Here is a 21,642-nt window from a genome sequence, read left to right as displayed (position 1 = left end):
GCTCCGACTTTTTCAGTAAAATGAAATAAACCTCCTTAAGTTGCTTTTGAAAGGGGTGCTTCTCACATCGACAGAATAAAGTTTGTAAAGGAGCAGATACTGTACTATCTTCTATTTCCTTCAATTATAATATCCTGCTAAATCTATGCAGTATTTCAGCTCCCTTTTGTTATGATTTCTAAAACGCTCACTTTCTACATTTGTCTACTTTTGCTTGCACTGTACATTCACTGCTGGTCAATCACCCAGGGAGAGTTCAGCGTTCCTTTTGTGTTTTACTCACTATTGAACTGTCCCATGAGAGAACTACTGGAGAGGTGGATGGCTGTTTTCAGGAGTGTGTGGAAGAAAGGCCAAGTTCTAGATGAAATGGACCCTTGAAAGGGTGAAAGAAAGAGATTTGGAGCCCAGAAGGAATGGTGATACAACTCCACCATGTCATTTCCAAGGTTCTAGTAACTGGAAGTATTGCATTAAAAATCAAAACTCAATTTGATTTCTCATGGGAAATTACAGTGAGGACACTGTTAATTGTCAGATATTTGAAACATAGATTATCCATTGATAGATACAAATGTTATGAAAAGGAGAAGAAAGTAAGCCTGGCTAGGTGACTGGAGACCCAGTCCATATACTCCATCAATCAGACCTTGAGGAGGAGAAGAGAATATGGGGGAGAGGCAGAAAAGGAAGAGGAACTTATTATTTAGCACTGCAGATTCTCTCAGCATGGATGGCTGTAGAAATATTTTATCCCTTGGGAATAATCTCAGAGTGATTTTTGCCTTCTTCTTCCTTCAGTATTAAATGTATTTATCTATTCACGATTTAGGTAATTCAAACAAAGAATATTATTAGCTATTAAATAGGCCACATGTTTACATGTTAATCATTCTTAATTTTTTCCCCAGAGGCAATGCTATTCAAAAATAGTTTTCTAAACACTGAATCTACCAGGAGTTGCTTGTTTTATTTCATGTCATCAACAGACCACTTGTCATGTGCATTTGGAAATTAAAATTATTCTAAAACTACATGTTATAATTAAATTATTCACTCACTACCTCTAGAATAAATTTGAACCAAGTTATATACCTCAAAGTTGAAACCAATAATTTGTAATAACATTCTGTGAGAGTTTTGACTGGGTGGCATCATTCAATTCTTACACATTTGTGCACAGTAGGTATATTACTACAAGAAATTTTCTCTCTTTAGTTTACCTAGAGGTAGAACAGTATAGGAGCCTCTAGGTGTGGATTAGGAGGAATACCGAAACAAGATTGTTTGAAGATCCATGGTAAAGACAGCCACTTGTCAAGAATCATAGCAGGTGGCTCCTGTTTGTCAAACTCAGGAGCTTTTTGAGTCACTGAGAGCTACTGCTGAAACACACCTGGCATTGTATATGGTACATATCCTCAGAGGCATGCTAGTGTTGATGTTGAGAGTTTTTGTTCATTATTGATTGATTGCTTGATTAATTTTGTGATAGAGTTTTTCTTTGTATCCAGGGAGAGATAGCTTCAAATATAGCACAGTTCCCCTGCCTTAGCTTCATGAGTACAGGAATTATAAGTAGGATGATCAAACTTCTTTCCTAGCTCCAGTTTGCTTCTCCCTGATGATAACATTTGAGGCTCTTCAGTTACTCTGTGACCTAAATGAAATCTGTGTTACAGACCATCTTATACATAAAATGGGCAAAAATTAGATTCAAAAATTATTTGTTCAGAGATAAATATCAACATCACTCCTATTCACCACCCCTTGGAGTGTGCCTCTGTCAGACTCACTTTCAGGAAGCTGATCATAACTTGTAGGACCACCATTACCCACATAACAGTAAACTTTTTAATTCTTAGTTCTTCAAGTGAACTTTAAAAACTTAGTATATGTTCTAAGTACTTTATAAAATGAACAATAATGGGGACAAGAAGCCATGGGCTCTCAAGCATCTGACTCAATATTTCTAGGGCCACAAAATATGTAGGTGTTAAAATCAAATGTAATGTCTTCTTTTATATGTCCTGGCAGCTACCTTCCCATTGTAAAACTTCAGGACACTGTGTCACTTGAGTAATATTAACAAGTGAGGGGTAGTGAAACTATTTTCGGTGACTCATCTTCTACTTCCTATTCTTTCAGCACTGTCATGCACCCAGGATGAGCAGAAGAATGGGGTCAGTGCTACTCTACAAACAGGGATAGTGGGGTTGTCCCAACTGGTTAACACTCATCCTCTAAGGGATAGCCAGGTTGGTTGCAGATTTTAGCTGTTATGGTACAAGTAGCTCTGAATTTTTAAAAGAAACATTCTCTAAGTATGAGACTGGAGCTCTGTGTTGGAATGTATGTTAGGTGGAAGGCATTATATTAGTCACTGTTTATAGATCCATGTCAGACCTATTTTTTATTTGCCCTCTGCCTCTGGATACTAAAGAGCAATAGTCTAGGTTCTGATGATTATCGTGATAGACACATGTCAGAATGTAGAAGTGGAAAGAGGTGAGTGTGTGAGAATATGAGACGTGTGACAGGAGCAGCCTCGGTTGATGGATGTCTCAGCAGCGTAGTGGGGAGAATGGTTTGAGCAGCTGTGGCCAGTGCCTAACTCAGGCGCATAACAAGCAGCGTGGTGTCTGCAGTGCTTTGCTTCAGGAAGCCCGTCACAGCTGTGTTCAGACACGTGGTACGAGGTATGGAACCAGAAAACAGTCACGCCAGAGAGCCAAAGTCCAGGAACTCAGTGTTCTAACAAATTCACTGCAGAGAAAATAAAATAATTATCTACTAATTCGTCATTTGGGGAGATGCGTTGTCCAGTGAACAAATGTCATCCAAAAGTAAAATAAAGTGCAGCTAGAGAATTACAATTAGGAATACCACTCTGAATCTTTAAAATAAAGTTCACCTAAAGACAAAAACAACCTTAAATCTTTAGCTTAACAACAACAGGATATCTACCTATAAACAGAAGGAGGAAGTACAAAGGCTGCAACTATCTCCACCTCATAAAAAACAAACCAGAACAACTATATAATCACTATATTTTTTTTTAAAAAAAAAGGATACCTCTGACCTGGGAAAGGACACAAAACTGCACCAACTAAGTACTACAGCAAAACAGTTAAATCTTAGAAGCAATGCAGTACAACTAGAAGGAGGGAGAGAGAGTTCAGAGTTCTGCAGGTCACCTAGGTCAGCCCTGTCCCTCCCACCTTGGAAAGAGCTGCAGCTAAATGCCACAACTGGCTTTACTCTCTATCACTGAAACCTTGGACAGAGAGACTAAGACACAGTAGTCTCTCCAAACCTTGAAGCCAGACACTTCCAGGGTCCTCACTTTGGTTTCTCATCAGAGGCACAACCTTTGGGGGACAAGAAGTTAATCACAAGGAAGGTTTGTGGTATCATTCAATAGGAGAAATGGATATAGTTGTATTAACACAATTTTAAATGTAGGAGATGAAAATGCTCTGGGACTGGAAGTTGTTGAAGGAAGAAAGACATGGAGAAAGCAAGTGTTACAGACCCCAGTGGAGCTCAGATTCAGGATGCTAAGTACACAGCAGGCTGCTGCTATTACAGATGCTATTCAGTCACAATCCTTGTATTACCTATTAGCTGTGTGGCTACTTATCCATCCTATAGAAAATAGAAACCATATGCTTCTGCTAAATAAATAGAAACCATATGCTTCTGCTAAATAAATAAAACAGCAAAAGTAGCTGGGTGATGTGGAAGACAGGTTATAGTTGACCATTTTAGTTATATTTATCCCACATTCTCATGTACATGATATAGATATGTTGGAACTTCAATTTTGAAAGAAATAAAAGATACATCAATGGAGGTGAACCAGACTTTGGGATTTTATCAGAATTTTTAAAAATTGTAATGTAAATCGTACAATGAATAATTGAGGCTGCATGTAAAGTTTGGCAGATATCCAGAAACTATAAGGATTGAACCAAACAAAAAATGTTATTAGTGAAGACAGAGCCCAAAATTGATAATTGATGAAAAGAACAACACATTATACACAGAAGATAATCAGATATCAAAATATAAGTCAAGAGCTCAAAGTTGTTTATTTAAACTGAAACACTAAGAGGAAAAATAAAAACTGAAGAGAAATCAGATAAAGATCTGTGAGGCACTGCCCAAAAGCCAACAGACAGATGAATGAGACAGAGGAAAAGAGAGAAAAGCCATGATGGAGCAATAGGAGAGAATGGGGGGCCATTAAATCCCATCAACAGAACAATACAGAAAACAACAAAAGAGCTGCATCGGAAATATCAGAAGTGAAGTGACGAAGACAAATGCATTATGTAGCAGCAAACATAGGCAGGTTGCTGTGTTTGTAGTAGGTTCTGTATACTTCAAACAAACATACTTTTAGCCATAAGGAAATTTAATGGTGTTAAAAAGCCAACTCATTAAAAAGTCTTAAATATATAATTGTATCTAATGCAGTATGAAGTGTGTACAAATTAACAACAGTAAAGGAAAAACACAAAAAAAAATTCACTCCTATGTCAGTGATTGCTCAAAAAACATATGGAAAGAACCAGTGAGAATACAAGTCATAAAAGCAGACACACACACACACACACACACACACACACACACATACACACACACACACACACACACAGAGAGAGAGAGAGAGAGAGAGAGAGAGAGAGAGAGAGAAAGAAAGAAAGAAAATTTGTTTCTTTTTTTAAAAAAAAATCAACTCCACAGAGAATGCTTCCAATAAGAAGTTACAAGAAATTTCCAAAGAAGAGTTATAAAACATTTAAGAATCTCAAAAACAGATGCATACAAACAACCGAATGAAATGAAATCAGTTGAAGGTATTGGAACAGAATACTATAGAGCTATAAATACTTTCACAAAAAAGAAAAACAAACTGAAATGATGCTAAAAAGATCATTCAATAAGTAAAATAAAAACCTAGCAGAAAGCCTCACCAGTACAGTGAATTGGGTAGAGGACATACTACTAGAGTGAGAAGCCAAGGCAGAGGAATTACGTCACTCAGTCAGAGATAAGACTTGTGGAAACTAATAAATGGAACATGTTATGTTTTGAGTACTATGGAAATAATTAAATTTATGAATTATGCATATAGAAATAGGAGAAAATACCATGTCAAATACACAAAAATCAAAGAAATGGAAATACCCATTCAAGTACAAGAGGAATAAAGAACAGAAAAAAATGACTCTCCTCATGATAGTAAAAAACACTGCTGCAAGAAAAAAAGGCCAAGTCACAATTCAAGGCATGATGATCAAAATAACAGTTGATAATTCAACATAAATGTTTAAAGCCAGAAAGATTTAGAGAGATTAAGTCATGTTCTGAAGAATCACATTTGCTGACTCTCAATAATATACCCAGCAAAATTATCTATCAAAAGTGGAGTGATAAAACTTTTCTAAGACAAAGGCAGGTTGAAGAGTTTAGGAACACCTAGCTTTCTCAACAGGATACTGAGTAGTAGGAATATTTCTAAATGAGGAGGAAAAAAATTAACAAGAGGCCTCAGCAGAAAAATAAACATTGATATAACAGGAGTTTGCATAGGAAGAACAAAAATATCAACCAACCAGACCCCCCAGAACTCCCAGGAACCAAAACACAAACCAAAGAGTTGGAAGCCAGGGCTCCAGCTGCATATGTAGCAGATGGTGGCATTGTCTGGCACCAATAAGATGAGAGGCCCTTAGTCCTCAGAAGGCTCATTTCCCGTTGTAAGGGAATGCCAGGGTGGCAAGGAGAGAGTGGGTAAATGAGAAGGAAGCATCTCAAAAAAGCAGGGGCAGAGGGGATGGGAGATGGGGGACCAGGAAAAAAGATAACATCTGAAATGTAAATGCACAAAATATCCAATAAAAAGGGGAAAACAGTTAAGTAAACGGGGAAGACTATTATACTACACAAGAAGTAAAGTAACAGAAATAGATGATTTTTGACACTGAGTATTAATAGACTCAGTTATTTAAAAAAAAAACCATAGAAAGCAAGATTTGTGTTTCACTACCTCCAGGAGACAAACCTTACCGTTACCTTAGAGTAAAGAAATTGAAAAAGAAAATCCTAGAAAATAGAACCAGAAAACAGGAAGGTGTGGCCACTGTAATGTCTGAAAGACAGACTTCAAACACAAACTCATCAGAAGAGAAAAAGGTCACTACGTATTGATCAATGAAGCAATCAATCAAGAGAATATTGATACTTTAAACATATACGCCAAATACAAGTATAGTCAGTTTTATCAAATGCCACTAGATATAATATGCATTCACCCCCACATAGTAATAATGGCTGGATTTAATGCTTCCTAAATATTTCTAGTATTAAAATATTAGAAAATAAATTAGTATGACAATGTAATGTACACCTCTACACGAATACATGAGTTTTATTTTAATAATTCAAAATGGATTCACCTCTAAGATGTGAATGTATAAGACATCATTTTAGTTGGATGAAGAAAAAATAAAATCATGCAATCATCAGAACTGGTCCAGAAAAAAAGTACTTCAAAGAAATGAAACTCATGTAAAAACCAGATGGACAGGATATTTGATAGAGGGTATCTCCAACTATGTCAGAAACTATACTCATAAAAATATTGCTAGCATGACTTTCTGCATAAGAGCTGAACAAGAACTACATGAATAAATATGCTAATATATATGGGGTTGGGGCAGAGGCAGGAAGCTTCGGAAACATCAATTCTACACAAAAAAACTTAAGGCAACTAAATAATTCCGAGAGTGGGAGGAATAGTCTTCCTTAAGGAAAAGAATTGAAACTAGCTTCCCCAAATCAAATGGTTATTCTTTAAAACACAATATAAGTAACATTCTACAGACTGAGCAGATAGTATTTGTATACCTAGGAGTGTGTGTGTGTGTGTGTGTGTGTGTGTGTGTGTGTATGTGTGAATGCACTGGTGCATTCATTTATGTGTATGCACACACATATATGCAACAATATTTAATGTAAAAGTGAATTTGAATTTGAAAGATAGCAAGGTAGGTGTTTGGAAAGACAAATGAGAAAGAGAAATGATGTAATTATATTGCAACCATAAATTAATAAAGCTTTAAAATTGAGCAAAAACATAGAACATTTATGACAATCCTATACAGTAAACCCATAACTGCACCGTGAAGCTCTGCAGTGCAACACAGCAAAAACTAATGCACAAGAACATCCAGATTGGAGAATATTAAGTTTTGTTTTGATTATCAACTTGACAAATCTAGAATCCTTTGACAAAAAGATCTCTGAAAATGTCTATGAAGACTTTCCCAGGTTTTTCATATGGAAAGGTCCGTTTTAGTTGTAGGAGAGACCACTCATTAAGCAGAACACCCTGGATTATATACAATAGAGAAGGCACACTGGACACTGGCATGCATACATTAATCTATTGCTCTCTGTTTTTGTCTATGAAATGAAGTGGAAACTTCTGGTTTCTTTGAAGAGTCATTTATGTCAAATGTTGTTTCACTGGGACACACAGGTGAAAGTATGTTTTTGCTAAAGCAGACACAGGAAAGACTGTATTGCTGAAGCAGACACGGGAAAGAATGTTTTGCCATAGCAGAAATGTGAAAGGATGTGCGATGTTTAAAATATAAATATGACCCACAAACAGTGGAAGCTCAAGCACTGGTTGGCCTTGCTCTTCCACACTATTCTTTACTGATGGTGCACAGATACCGAGCTTCTCTTATGGTGATGTCATAGAGAGAAACTCACCACGGAACTTCTCATGAGGTTTCTGCGGCTTTTTGCCACTTCTGCAGCCTTGGGCCAGTTGGTGAGCCTTGAAGTTTCTTCTGGGTTGTAGTGCAGTTGCTGATTCCTGAGTGATGATTGCTGAATTAAATTAAATTCACTGCTGCTGATGGTATGCAGGCACTATGTGGCCAGCCATCAACTACTCCTTTTGCCATAACCTCTTCACTGTGATTAGCTATTTTCTACTAAACTGTAGGTCAAAATAACTCTTATCCCAGAAGTTATACCTTCTATGGCTTTTTTGTAGTACCAATGAGACCAATATATCTAGTAATAACAATATATCTAATAATAGCAATATACCTAGTAGTAACAATATACCTAGTAATAACATTTTCAATAAATATTCTCAAGTACTAACTATTAAAGCAAGAAAACATCTACCTTGCTTAAAGATTTAATTTGTAGGTTCAGTGAGTCCCATAAAGCCTTTTCACTGTTGTTGGAATTCATATAAGATGAACTAAAAAAGACAGTAGGGTGAAATAGTCAAGTTATCTTAGATTAAACAAGATAATGTTGAAAGACATATGCTACCAAATTCCAAGACTTGGTGGATATCTTGGTTAAACAAAATCCAACCATAACACTACCAAGCAGGCCAGTGGAGCACCGAAGACCAGAAAGAGCTGTATACACTGTCAGCACTTTTGTAAACCGAGGAACTGAGTCAATTCAACAGGAAATTATTGTCAGAAAGTGTTATTGCTAAAACTAGATATCCATCTTAAGAAACAAATTAAATTTTGATCCCTGTATTATTCCATACATGAGAATTAATTTGATGAAGATCATAGGTCTATACAAAAATAAGCTTTAAAAAAAACCAACTGGAAGAAAAGATAAGAGTATATACATGTTAAGAAACCTCAGGGGCAAAATTTCTTAGATAAGATGTCAAAACTATCTATAGCTTAAACTTCCACATATTCTAGAATGTTTTATTAGCAAAGCCATTCTAAGAAAAGGAAAGTGCCATAGAGCACTAAAATGTATTTGTGAAATAATATGTAGCATCTATAATATCATAAATAAAAGGGGATCTCATAATATAAATATATCTGACTAGGTACTTTTGCACAAAACTTTTTTTGAAATGCTAATAAATCACCTATAAAAGGTGAACAACCCTCCAAAGGGACACAATATTTTAATATATTTGCAATAAATATATCAAAAAGATGCATTAATATGTCGTGGAGTAAATTCAAATAAAATGTGATGTCGGAACTCTATAGACTATCTAAATGACATCACCAATATTGGCATGGATGTGCAGCAGTTTTCACTCTTAGGTTTTTAACACATGGGCATAACCCAAGCATGGATTCATTTCTAGATATTTACACCGAGAAAGAAAGTATCAGCAGTATATCATGTTGCCAAGTGGCCTTATCTGCAGAAGCTGAGTCTTTGGAGCCTTTTCTATATTGTCATGAGACCTCACTAATTGTAATGCATTAACACAGCTTAACACCACACACCAATAGCAATACTCAAGAAGTAATAAGGGGGAAAATTCCTCAAGGCCAAACACTGTATACATTTACACAGGCAGAAAGATGAATAACCCTAGTTTTATTGTCCAGGGGAAAGTTGTTAAAGCAGGGCTGGAACTTCAGAAGGACATTCCAGGGCAATGCCGTCAGTCTGTTCTCTTCTGAGGCCTATCTACATGGTATTCTCTCTGTTCCTGGAAGTATAGAACTCAGCGCTCTACATGGAATTCATGGCCTATTAGGTACCAATTTTGCTCAGTAGAATATGAAACAATACAATCCTAACTTAGTCTGCTTATCTTGCCATTGTCGGTTCTTCAAAAATTGAGAACCAGGAGTGCATTTCCCTGAAGGCTTCAAGGCCTGAGAGTTTATGACTTCATTCAACTATATTTCCATAAAGGTTTATCTCCAAGTGCCTCAAGAGTAATAGCTTCAATACATAAATTGGGGGAAGTATACAGGCCAACCATATCAAGTAATAAGGAATGTTTTCTTTTTAAAATATTTGTATTTGTAATGAGGAATTTGTTTTTACTTGTTTTGTTGTGTTTCTTTTTTCTTCAAGACATGTTCATGCAACATGAAATTGTAAGAAAAAAAATCAAGTTTTACTTCTGAAAATGTCCCTAGTCTGAACTGAAACAAGTAAGTTTTGTTTTGAAATAATTGTGCCAATGCAAAGGAGGCAACAATTAGCATCTAGAAGAGTAATGGCAATCCAATTAGGAAGCTGTGAACAGCTGCAAAGAATTGTAAAAAAACATTTCATGAAATAGTGTTTTAAGACAAAACACTGCAAATACCAACTATGTTAAACGACCATTTTTCTTTTGAGAAATACAGGGAAAAATGGCATGACTATAATGAAAAATTACGACTTAATCAGATAGTGTATTGAAAAGGTTCAGAAAAATAATTCTATGGGAAGAGTGTTTAGGAAGAAAAATTAATCTGAAGACACAAATAGGCTGTTCCCGGCTCCTAAAATAGATCTCAATTTGAAGAGGAAAATGCCCTCCTTTTCCTGTACTGCATCTGAAATATTCAGGTCACTGCAGGGCTGAAAATATCAAAAAGGGTCTTAGCACCTAACCTTTAATACTTCCCTGGGAAATGTTTTTGTCTTTTCCTTTCTGCAATTAGCTAGCAAAAGTAAACCTCCATCTAGCACAGCTAATATGTAACCAAGGATGGAGAATGAAAGCAGGAGCAGGTGGTGGAAGAGTGTGGCTCCCAGATGTTGGGTATGCTTGAACATGTGTCAGCTACAATAAAATAGCATCAACGCCAAGAAGGGTATTGCATCATTGCCTTCAAAGCAACAATGACATTCATTTTCTCCTCTGTTACTATGGTTTAGCCCCATGGAGATGTGTTCTTTTTCCTTCGTGGCTTTATTTAACTCTTAAAACCTGATTCTGTTCGCAAGGTGTTGCTTCTAGCAATTTCTTTTTATAACAAATTCAATTCAGAGATCAGACATCTCTATAATATTGCTTTTCAGAAAATAAAGATGAGACCTAGGAATGGGAAGATAAATTTAACTATTGAGCTGTTTAAAACACATTTTCAGATATTTGAGAGAGAGTATTTCATGGAAAAAAAATAAGAAATCTGTGTTTTTTTCCATGACACTTGAATAGGCTTATTTAATTTTCTGCAGAGATGATTTACTTATGCTGTAAACAAACAGTATGAAGACGTATTTTATCATAGTGTTTAACGCTTTGTGGGTCAGTAATATAGGAATGTGTAAAGACAGCTGTGAGGAGATTCAGTTCATTATGCACAGAGAAACTTCCAGAGCCTCCGAAACTCTCCATTCCTACAGACTTAGTATCCATCTCCCTGGATTTCACCTGCATCCTCGCTTGCATTTCCCAGGTCTTGGAGTATCCTTTGCTACATAAAAGGCATTAATGAGCCCTAGAGCAGCTTTCCACTAATAGCTCTTGGAGTGAACAGACCTCTCCTATCACTAAAGCAGGAGAACATTGACTTGAACTCGGTATCACTGGCCCAAGTAAGACCGTGATGATATGGCCACTATCCCTCTCCAGTCTCACTCCTTTCCTTGTTCTCCAGGAGAACATCCAGATAGGCCTGGCATTCCTTAATATATCTCTCTGGTTTACATCTGGAGATGTAAGATGTTCGGAAACCACTGCTCATTATACTAGAATTGTTCAGAAATGTACTTGTCAGGGATGATCAATCAGTATTTCGTTAGTTTTGGCTATAAGGTTGACAGTTAGAAGGTTGAACCCAAGTCCTTAACCCAAAGACAAGATTGTCAGAGGTTTGTGAGAAAGGGTAGATTCAATACAAACTTGTTATGATGTACAGAAATGACTTTTTCATTATTCCTCTCCAACTTCCCAACTGTAGGTGTTTAGGAAAAACATTCACCTAGAGATCCTGAATGGCTAGTTATAGCTTTCGGTACTGACAGTCTGTGAGAAGTAAACAAGGTTGGTCTGAATAAAGCAACCTTCCTCCTTTAACTCCAATGCTGTATCTTCTACCCTACCTGGTTTTTAGCTGAGAACCTTGAGAATTTGTGTCCATTTTTTTTTTTTTTCTCTGAGAGGTGCTACACAAAACCAGCTTCCCGAAGGTAACTGTCATAACAGTGACTAAGTGTACTGTGTACAGTGTTCTCCAGACTTCCTATTTTCTTTGATTTCTAGTATTATAAAGTCATTGGAAGAAGTCACAGAATATAGTATAGAAACTAATTCTGCATAACTACTGTATGTCAAAAGCTTCTACTTAGGGTTTACCAATTAGCAATGCAGATAGAGTATGCCAGAAAGCATTCAACTGAGTATAATTTAGCATTTTTCTTCTACTGCCTATGCCTGCTGAACTGCAGAAAGGAAAATTCTGCCTACCATTTTACTTTGAGTTTTCAGAACAAAGGCAAAATCCAACTATCATAAAGCACCATCCAATTACAAAATAATGTGGTATTTAACATCAGAGAGAAGGAGAAACAGAGAGACAGAGGATGGTATTGAAAAAGAAACAGAGGAAATAATGAGAGAAAAAGAGACAGACAGACAGACAGAAGTTTACAATTTACAAGCAAATATTCTTAATAAATGTTTCTTGGAAGTGCAGAGAAGAAAATTCTGATATGATCCAGTTCCTAGCATACAGAAACTTTAAAAAATAGTTTAGGAAGAGGCTTGATGTAGGAGCTTGGCTTCTCTCAGGAGGCTTACAAAGAGTTAGGTTTCCACCTCTGGTCCCCCATGTGACTATTGAAGAGACCAGAAGGAGCCTATATCAACTGTGAACTTTAAGTGTGGCTGAGACATTGTAGAAAATGTCAGCATCTGAGCAAGAACTCTAAGATCTATGAATCTTTCTAGGCAACACTGCTGTAAGTTGATGTCAAGGAGATATATGATTGAACAATAGAGAGTGGGCAGGAATAGAGTTTTGGGGAACTAGAAGAGGAGAAGAAAGTGGGAGATTCAAGAGGAGGCAACATAGAAGCAAATGTGGATGTGTCTCTTGGTGCATCTCTATATGAATAAGGTTGTTATGAATATTTTAGAAGGGATGGAATTCTACAGGATCATTTGATTTATCTAGGTGGGCAAATTATACTGTACCAAGTGGATCAGAGTAGTTTGGTATGTTCTTTGATGTGGTGACTTAATTGAGTTCAAAGCCTGCCATGTTGGGATGTGTACACACAAGGCCTGGCAATGACACATCAAAGGAAAGTGAGTGAAAACAACACACTGGGACAGTTGTGAACCACCTGAAACACAAGCAGCTGAGGCAGGCAGAGTGGATCACGCCTTGGGTCTGTGAGTACTTAGAGGTACTTAGGAACCTCTAAGATAAAGATACCCTGCAGTGCCATGTGGCCCTATGCTTGCAGGCAGTAGCATGGGATTCAAGGTTATCACTTTTTATTTTTACTGCAACAACCATGCCTATCAGAGATTAAACTGTAGCTAAAGCCCAGGGGCCATAACAGAATTAGAAAAGTAAAAAATGCCAGGTATCAAATACTCATTCCTAAGAATAATGCATAGTTAAATCTTCTGTTGGCTTTCTATTGCTTTTACAATGAAACCTTAACTTTTTCAAACTGACAAGCATAGCTTGCTCTCTATATTGCACAAGGAATCTTATGCTTCATTCACTAAAATCCTGCCAGAGTCAGAATTCTATGTAACCAGGGTGATAGTCATCTCTGGACAAGTCACACTGTACAATAAGTATGGGTGGCCACAATATAACTCTGCAATTAAACACACAAAGCTTTGGGTCTCTTTACCAGTTCCTCTTCCACATGTGTGATCTTCTGTTGTTTTAACAATAAACTAACTTACAGAAAGTCCTTAAAACCAAGTTAAATAGACAGCTGCTATCTGGTGCTTCTTTGTCATTTAACGGCCCCATTACTAGAAACTTTTATATGCCTTAAGATTTGATTAAGTACAAAATAGAGTCAAATTTTATAAATTTAAAAAATGATTAAAGCGAAAAATTATTCTTACAATGTTGAGTTTTACATGCTTGTTGTAATTTAAAAATTTGATTACCAAAGTCTGTTAAACTATTTCTCATTTTGTCCTTTTTTTAAACATTATTTCTGTTCAATGTTTAACACAACAAATTTCAGTTTGGGAGAAAGAGATAGAGGCAAAGACAGATGGAGAGAAATGAAGGAAGAAATCTTTAAAGAAACAAAGCTATAAGGAAGTAGGGGACATCTCAAGGACAAAACAGAATTCAGGGATAAAGGAGGCACCCACAAATCAGTGGGGGTGTCCTTAGCTGTGATTCACAGCTTTGGGCATATGGAACCTGAAGATGCTACCCCTTGTACCCAGATAGGAACACCAATGGAGCTATAGAGACACAAATCCACCCACAAAACTTTTGATCTAAAATTCACCCTGTCAATAAGAAATGCAGGGACAAGGGATAGATCAGACACTGAGGAAAAGGTCAACTAATAACTGGTCAAAACTGAGATCCATCCCATGGGCAAGCTTCAATCTCTGACACTATTAATGATACATTTTTATGCTTTAAGACAGGTGTCTTTATGACTGATCACTGACAGGCTTTATCCAGCAGCTGACTTAGACAGATGCAGACACCCACAGACAAACAGTGGGTGGAGCTTGAGAACTACTGGAAAAGAATGGGAAAAAGGGTTGTGGACACCAGGCGGGGGTAGGGCAGAAGGGAATAGGAACTTCATATGAAGACCAACAAAATTAACTTACCTGGATCTTGGAGATCTCAATGACTGAACCAGAAATGAAAATAATATACACAGCCTGGACTTAGGTCTCCCCACTTATATATAGCAGATGTACAACTTGGTCTTCATATGGGTCCTAAACTACTGGAATGAAGACTATCCCAGAAGCCATTGTTTCTGCATAAGATGTGTTTTTGTTTCTGGGCTGCATTGTCTGTCCTCTGTGGGAGATCCTGGATGCACCTAGCCCACAGAGACTTTATATGCCAGGGTGAAGGGATACCCAAAATAGCTCCAACTTACTCAGAAGAAAATGGGGAAAATGGGGAAAAGAACTAAATTATGGGAGTGAGTGACCAGTAAGGGAGCTGTGAGGGAAATGTAAAGTGAATAAGTAAAGTAAAATGAGAGAGAGAGACAGGCAGACAGACAGACAGAGACCAGGCTTGGTATATAATAGAGTCCCAGTTAAGGTCAGGTGACTACTGTGATAGAAAGGAATATTGATACATGAGTATCAGGAAACTTCACAAAAGATAGAGCAGAAGGAATATAAGAACAAGATGGGAAAGACACCAGCTGCTAGATAGTATCTTCTAGACTAACAGGAATGCTGTATCCATGAAATCTCAACAAAAACATCTGTCTAAAGAAAACCTTCTTAATGATCATAGCAGTCAGTATGTCAATGGGGAGAATTTCAAAAGGCCCCACCCTTAGATGAAGAAGTACAGGAAATCAGTGACTAGTGAAGAAGAGAGAACCCATTTTCTTGAGAGACAAGACCCATGTTGTCATCCAACTCCAAGTAGTCAGTCCAAACACATGCAAATAACACAAAAAGATAGTCAATAGGTTGTGTGCGTGCATGTGTATTTATGTGCCACAATAATAATTATAGAAGAAATCATCACTTAGAGGAAGAGTAGGGGACATAGCTTAATGGGAAAGAAGAAAACATGGAAATAAAGAAATCATGTTGTACTCATATTCAAAATTCTTGAAAGTAAATTAAAAGCTATGTAGGTAGTCTTATCAGTCTAATATATATTTTATCTTTATTTCCATCCTATATACTGAAATGTTGCAAGAACTTTAGGGGAATTATATTTACCTTTTCTTTGTTGTAGATGCTATTGTGTTGCACTACCAACTATTAATCACATATTATTTTGGTATAGATATATATGTGTGCATGTGTACACACACATACCTGGAATCAATACATAGACTTGTAGTGTAGCAGACACTATTTTTAGGCAATCCAAATGCCTTCAAGTGTTTACATAAATGTGTAAGCTAGTGTTAAGGTGATATATGATTTGACAGTTGAGAAGTTGGTGGAAAAGGTATAAGAAGGCAGAAGAGGAGGCAGGAGGCAGAGATTGACAGAGGAGAAGATGGAGGCATATGTATATGTTTTTCTCAGCACACTTCTATCTTGATGAGGTTGTCATGATTACTTCTAAGGGTTTCTATGGGCCTAATTTATCTCATATAGATGGGCAGTTTATATCTTTGTCTATTAGTCGTAAGTTAATTATCTTTATATGCTTTATCTCTTGAAAGAATAATTTTGCTGAGTAGATGACTTTGAATGTGTGTATGTATCTATCTGCAAATTTTGAATATTTATTTTTATTCATCTTGAATAAGTTCTAGAAATCTCATAGCACTTAAATCCTTAAATGCCTCCCCTCTTCTAACAAACTTCTCTTTTTAGGATATTGTCATTAGATCATCTCATTGTAATCTGAGTATTGCACCCTTCTTGGAATTTCACATCTTTTAACATTTTAAACCTTTTAAAACCTACTTTTCAGATCACCACTTCTTTTTTCAGCCAAATTTAAGCCAGGTCCAGTTTTTGCAGTTACTCACTGTTTTATTTCTGTAATTTTGGGCTGGTTATTTTAAAATTTTATAATATGGCATGTCTACACATTTTTATTGCTTAATTTTAGCTTACAAATGCAGAAATAAAAGTCCTTTTAAATGTTTGACAGACACTGTGGCTTTGTGTCTACACTTCTATTTAATTTATCTTACCTTCCTTTAAAGTATATCTATAACTTCCTCATAGTTTCTGCTCATTATAATAAAAACTTCGTGAATACATTTATATATGAATAATTTTTATCTTTTTTACAGAGTAATTTTTATCTTTTTATATCTTCTATCTAAAAATCTTTATCTTTTCTAGAAACTGGAGACAATAGTAAATACAACCAAGGCTTAAAATGCTTTTGAATTTCTAAACACTGTTAAAAACACCTCGTAAGCCATTTTCCAAGTTGAGCTCATTTATTTCCTTGACACACGACACCACATTGTCACCAAAAAAGTGAATATTCAAAATCTATGCTACACACACACACACACACACACACACACACACACACACACACACATACACACATCACCACTACCCAAAATACATCCATGAACTACAGGTTTGGAATGTCTAAGAGTCATAAGAGTCCTACAAGCGGTCCTTGAATATTGTGCCTGGTTCCTAGACCTGGTTTCACTCTTTGTATCATTACCTCCTGCAGTGTGAACCTCTGTCTCATCAGACTGCTGCTGTGGAGTGTTGTCTAGCCCTCTATGATGTCTAAACCTTCTGAAGTGAGGGACAGCACAAGCCCTTTCGTCTGACTTGTTTCTGTCAGATATTGTGGTCAAAAGAATGAGAAAGTAACTGATTCAAAAAAGTGGTACTGATAATTAGGGGTCATTGCTCTGAATAAAGCTGCTTCTTAGGCTGTTAGAAATGGTCTCCAGGAGAAGGAAGGCTTCGGGAATATCCTCTGGGAAAACAGTAAAATGTAGTAATCCCACTTACCTGTGATTTCAGTGGGCATTTACAGGACTAAAAATAGAGACAATGAAGTGCAGGTTCATATGTGTTCAGATGGGAACAAAACTCTACTTGAATTGGACTAGATGTAATTTATAAATCTAAGCAAAGAATGTGCTATGGCTTGCCTATGTTTGGAAATATGAATGTGGCTGAATAAAAAATGGCCTAATTAATTTTATGGAGAGGATTTTAAAACAACATAACATTTGGCTGTGGCATGGTCATTGCTGTCAGCTTTAGTTGATCTACAAAGAGAATCAAGAAAGTAAGTAGATCCAGAATGATAATTGAAAAATATATAATTATGGCAGAAGAGGGGTCTATTTAAATCCAAAGGCAGAGTAAGTATTAAAAAGTTTCCAAATTTACTAAAGAAGTCAGTGACATTAAAAAGAAGCCAAACCATTTGTTCTGAGACAATAAGAGAATGCCTTAAAGATATTTCTGGATTGACAAACATACCCTCAAAATACTAGCATATAAAACATCACACTAACTTCAGAAAAGAATCTTCAGAACGCCCTACTACAAAGGAAGCCTTTGTTCTGTCCCACTGCCTAGGCTGGAGAGTGCTGATTATTGCTTAAGCAGGCGGCAGAATTCAGCAGTATCCATGTGGTATTGGTTTAGGAGGCATATGAAATGCGTTATAAAATTAATGGTGTAAGGCAAATTCCAGAAAACCAAGTATGTGTCACAAGGTCAGGTTCCATAAAGCAAGCTCCTGGCAAAGAAATGTGTGAACTGTATGGCTGAAACATAATCCACAGTGAAAATTCCAGAGCACTAGATGCCAAAACCTGTGGAATATCTTTCTAGGAATGCTGTGGACACCTGTTTGGTCCAAACTAAGAAAGATGTCATAGAATATCAGAGGGTAAGAGCATAGGGATGGAACTTCCTGCATGTATTGGTATTTAGGAAATGCCATCATTGTCAATCAATGTGAAAAATGAAGCTACAGAGTTTAATGGCTGCCATGCTCATTTTCATTCTTGCTTTGCTCTCATGATTCATGTCTATGTTTCTATTACTCCATTTTGAAATAAGACCACTCATTCTGTGAGTTGTGTGTCCTGGAAATGTGTGTTATCTTTTAGTTTATAGGCATTCATAGTTAAAGTACTTTGAGTGTCAGTGGACACTTTGCACTTAAAATTTAGACAATGTTGGAACTGTGAAACTATGAGAATTGTTAAATTAGACTGAGTGAATTTTCAACCATGAAATGGGCAAGAACCTTTGTGGTGAGGTGTACAGAAAAGGCGTTGAATTGGAAACTATCCTCCTGCTCAGAGGCTCCTGATTCTAATGTTTGTTCTCCAGCTGAATTACTATTCAGGGAGAGCTAAAAGGAAGCTTTTAGGAGGTAGAGCCACAGTAGTGGAAGTAGAGCACTGGAGGTACCTTTGAAGATTACAACCTGGCTCTAGCTTCAAGCCCACTTTCCATTGTGTGAGAACCCTCCCCATACACTTCCACCATCATAAAATAAATCACTCTACTGAGTCTTCCCAAGGCAACTATGTAAAATCATAAGTCTTTCAGTACTTAAGTTAAATATAGTAATCACAATGACATGGGAGTACTGTGATAGGACAGCCGTCTGTTTTTATTGGCCTCTTCATATCTATAAATGATCCATAACAGAAGCAACAGCCTCTGGAACGTCTACCTTAGAAACACAGGAGTAGAGTATACTCTTTATGAGATATAAATTGGCTCATAGGTGTTGTGCACCATTTGCTAAAATTGAAATGCCCCTTACAGCTAGAGAGAACAGACTGTTATGTGATCAAGAGCACTTGCTGCTCTTACCAAAACCAGAAGTTTGGTTTCTAGCTCCCATATCAGTTAGCTCACACCTGCCTGTAACCTCTGCAGTAGATCTGATTTGCTCTTCTGTCCTCTGTGGGCACCTGGACCCATGTACACATAATCACCCCCCCCCCCACACACACATACATACACTTACACACTTGATTAAATGGTTAAAATACACCTCTAGAAGTAAAATACAATAAAATGCCGTAATGCTAAGCTCCAACTCTAATATCAGCAATAATTAGTAATGATCACTCTGTGAAGCATCTATATTTCTCCTCTTTGAAGATGAAGCAGAACCCATATTAGGCCTAGAAGCCTCTCATCACCTTACTATGATGCTTTTCAAAGACAATCCCTCTCTCACCCAGGGTGAATAACTATCTTGACCAAAGAGTTAAAAGCACTTGATATAGCCCAAGGTAATGAGACATTGAAAATTTCATAGATACTTTGATCTGAGTACCTTTTCATATTTTATAGATTGTGAAAGAGATAAGCAAACTAGTAAGTTTATCTATGTGAAAACTTAAAATAATAGAAGCCTTATGCATAGAGATAAGAAAGAAAATGAGATAACAGAGATAGCAACAAACAGAAAAAATTTGTTTTATTAGAAAAAGCCTATAGATTTTACTAAAAGTTTTTATAATAAAAATATGCTTAAGATTTAAAGACAACAAAGAGGATATTGAATTATTTTTACAATTTCAGTAAGTGGTATACAGGAGAAGAAAAGCAAGAGACTAAACAAGCCTCTAATTAGAAATAGGAGGGAATGGCTGGTGAAATTGATTGGTACTTATTGTCCTTTCTGCTATTCTAGTGACTTCAGCTATATCTCCAGCACATACATTATAAGAGTCACAACCATTTCTAACTTAAGCTTCAAGATGGTGATGCTCTCTTCTGGTCTCCATGAGCACCTAACTGCACACATGTAATATAAACTCCCATAAATACACGATACACTCATAAATAAAGCTTATAAAATATGGCTGCGCTTTATTAGATGAAAAATAAGGAATTGTGGGATATAGTATTGAATGTTTCTTTTCAGGAAAAAATTAACACTTAGATATAAACAAAGACTCTGTTGTAATAGTCAGGACATTCCTGCAGATTCCATTAAAAAGGCTGTTTTATTTTCCAATACATAGCCTTCCCTTTGAGCTATTACTGTTTCCTATCTCCATAACTTCAGATGAGAAATCAGTTTGTAGATGAATAGTCACCTCACTATATAGGGTTACCGAGCAGTGGGCCCGCAGTAACAGTTGTTCATTTGTTGATGCCTACTGCAAGGACAGTAAAATGTGTCTGTTGCAGACACCTTCCACACATCAAGCTCTCTTCTTCCCTGACAAGGCTGATATTACAGACACTAGTGAGATTCCACTCTCCAAAGTGGAAATTTCTGGTTTCTTTAGTGACTTAGTTGTGTCACGTGATTTTTTTTTTTTTTTTTTTTTTTTTTTTTTTTTTGGAAACTACCTTGTGAGAGGATATATTTGCTGAAGCGGACACTTGGCTTGGGAGGATGTTTTGCTGAGAACAGATATATGGTGTTCTTCTGGAAGCAGCCTGGAAAGGGGGAATGTGATGTTTTGCTAGAGCAGATTCGTGAGAGCATATGATGTTTGGAAAGGATATGAATAGAGTACAACAGACAGTAGGTGACGGTTGATGGTATTGGTCCATCTTTTCATTCTTTGCTGGTCATTTTTTGTCCTGACTTCATAGCGGAAAAAAAATGCACCTAAATACTACTGGTAGTATTCCGGAATCTTGTTGCTTCCATGGATGATTAGTAGATCCTCATAGCTTCTTCTGGATCAACTTGCCATTGCTGATTCATGAAGGCTGTTTCCCAATAGATCAAACTGACACTTCTGATTTGTGTGAACTGAACTGCTGCTATCCTGACAACATAGATTGGTTTTGCTCCGAAGAACTATTCTAAGCAAATCCACAACCTTCTTGGTTCTATTAACCTTTCCTTTCTACTACCTCTGGTGGGTAGTGAGCTAGAAAGGACATTAGAGCATTTAAGAACCCTTACTAAAGGTATGTTTGAAAACTCTAAGTCTATGGGTGATACCTAACATAGTTTAGACATTATAAATAACTCTGCTTTTAATGTACTTGAGGAAAAGCTGGGTTTTGATGAGTTAGCAATGTTTTTGAAGGAAGTTGGCAAAATCAGCTACTCCCACTTGGGTAACCTCCTGCCTTGCTCCCAGCAGGGCTTTTTTGGTTTTGCTTCCTAGCTTTCATGTATATTATTTTGAAAACGATTTTTGAGGAAACCCTACAATTATCTTCTGTTAGAGAAGATTGCAGAGTTGGCTATGTACTTAGAGAGTTTTCAGATAGAGGTA

General features: G+C 36.7%; 1 pseudogene across 1 annotated transcript in view; it reads left to right on the top strand.

Moving 5' to 3' along the window:
* The first annotated feature begins 2,559 nt into the window (after nt 1–2,559).
* The window catches only part of LOC308428019 (protein FAM98A-like), a 74,834-nt pseudogene continuing 55,751 nt past the window's right edge, over nt 2,560–21,642 (top strand). The window contains exon 1 of the transcript in view: nt 2,560–2,699. The product of the transcript in view is annotated as a protein FAM98A-like (transcript). The remainder of the gene's footprint in view (nt 2,700–21,642) is intronic.

Source organism: Micromys minutus (genome assembly GCF_963924665.1).
Source record: "Micromys minutus genome assembly, chromosome: 12".
In the NCBI taxonomy this organism is placed as follows: Eukaryota; Metazoa; Chordata; class Mammalia; order Rodentia; family Muridae; genus Micromys; species Micromys minutus.
This window is presented reverse-complemented; position numbering and strand designations above follow the sequence as displayed.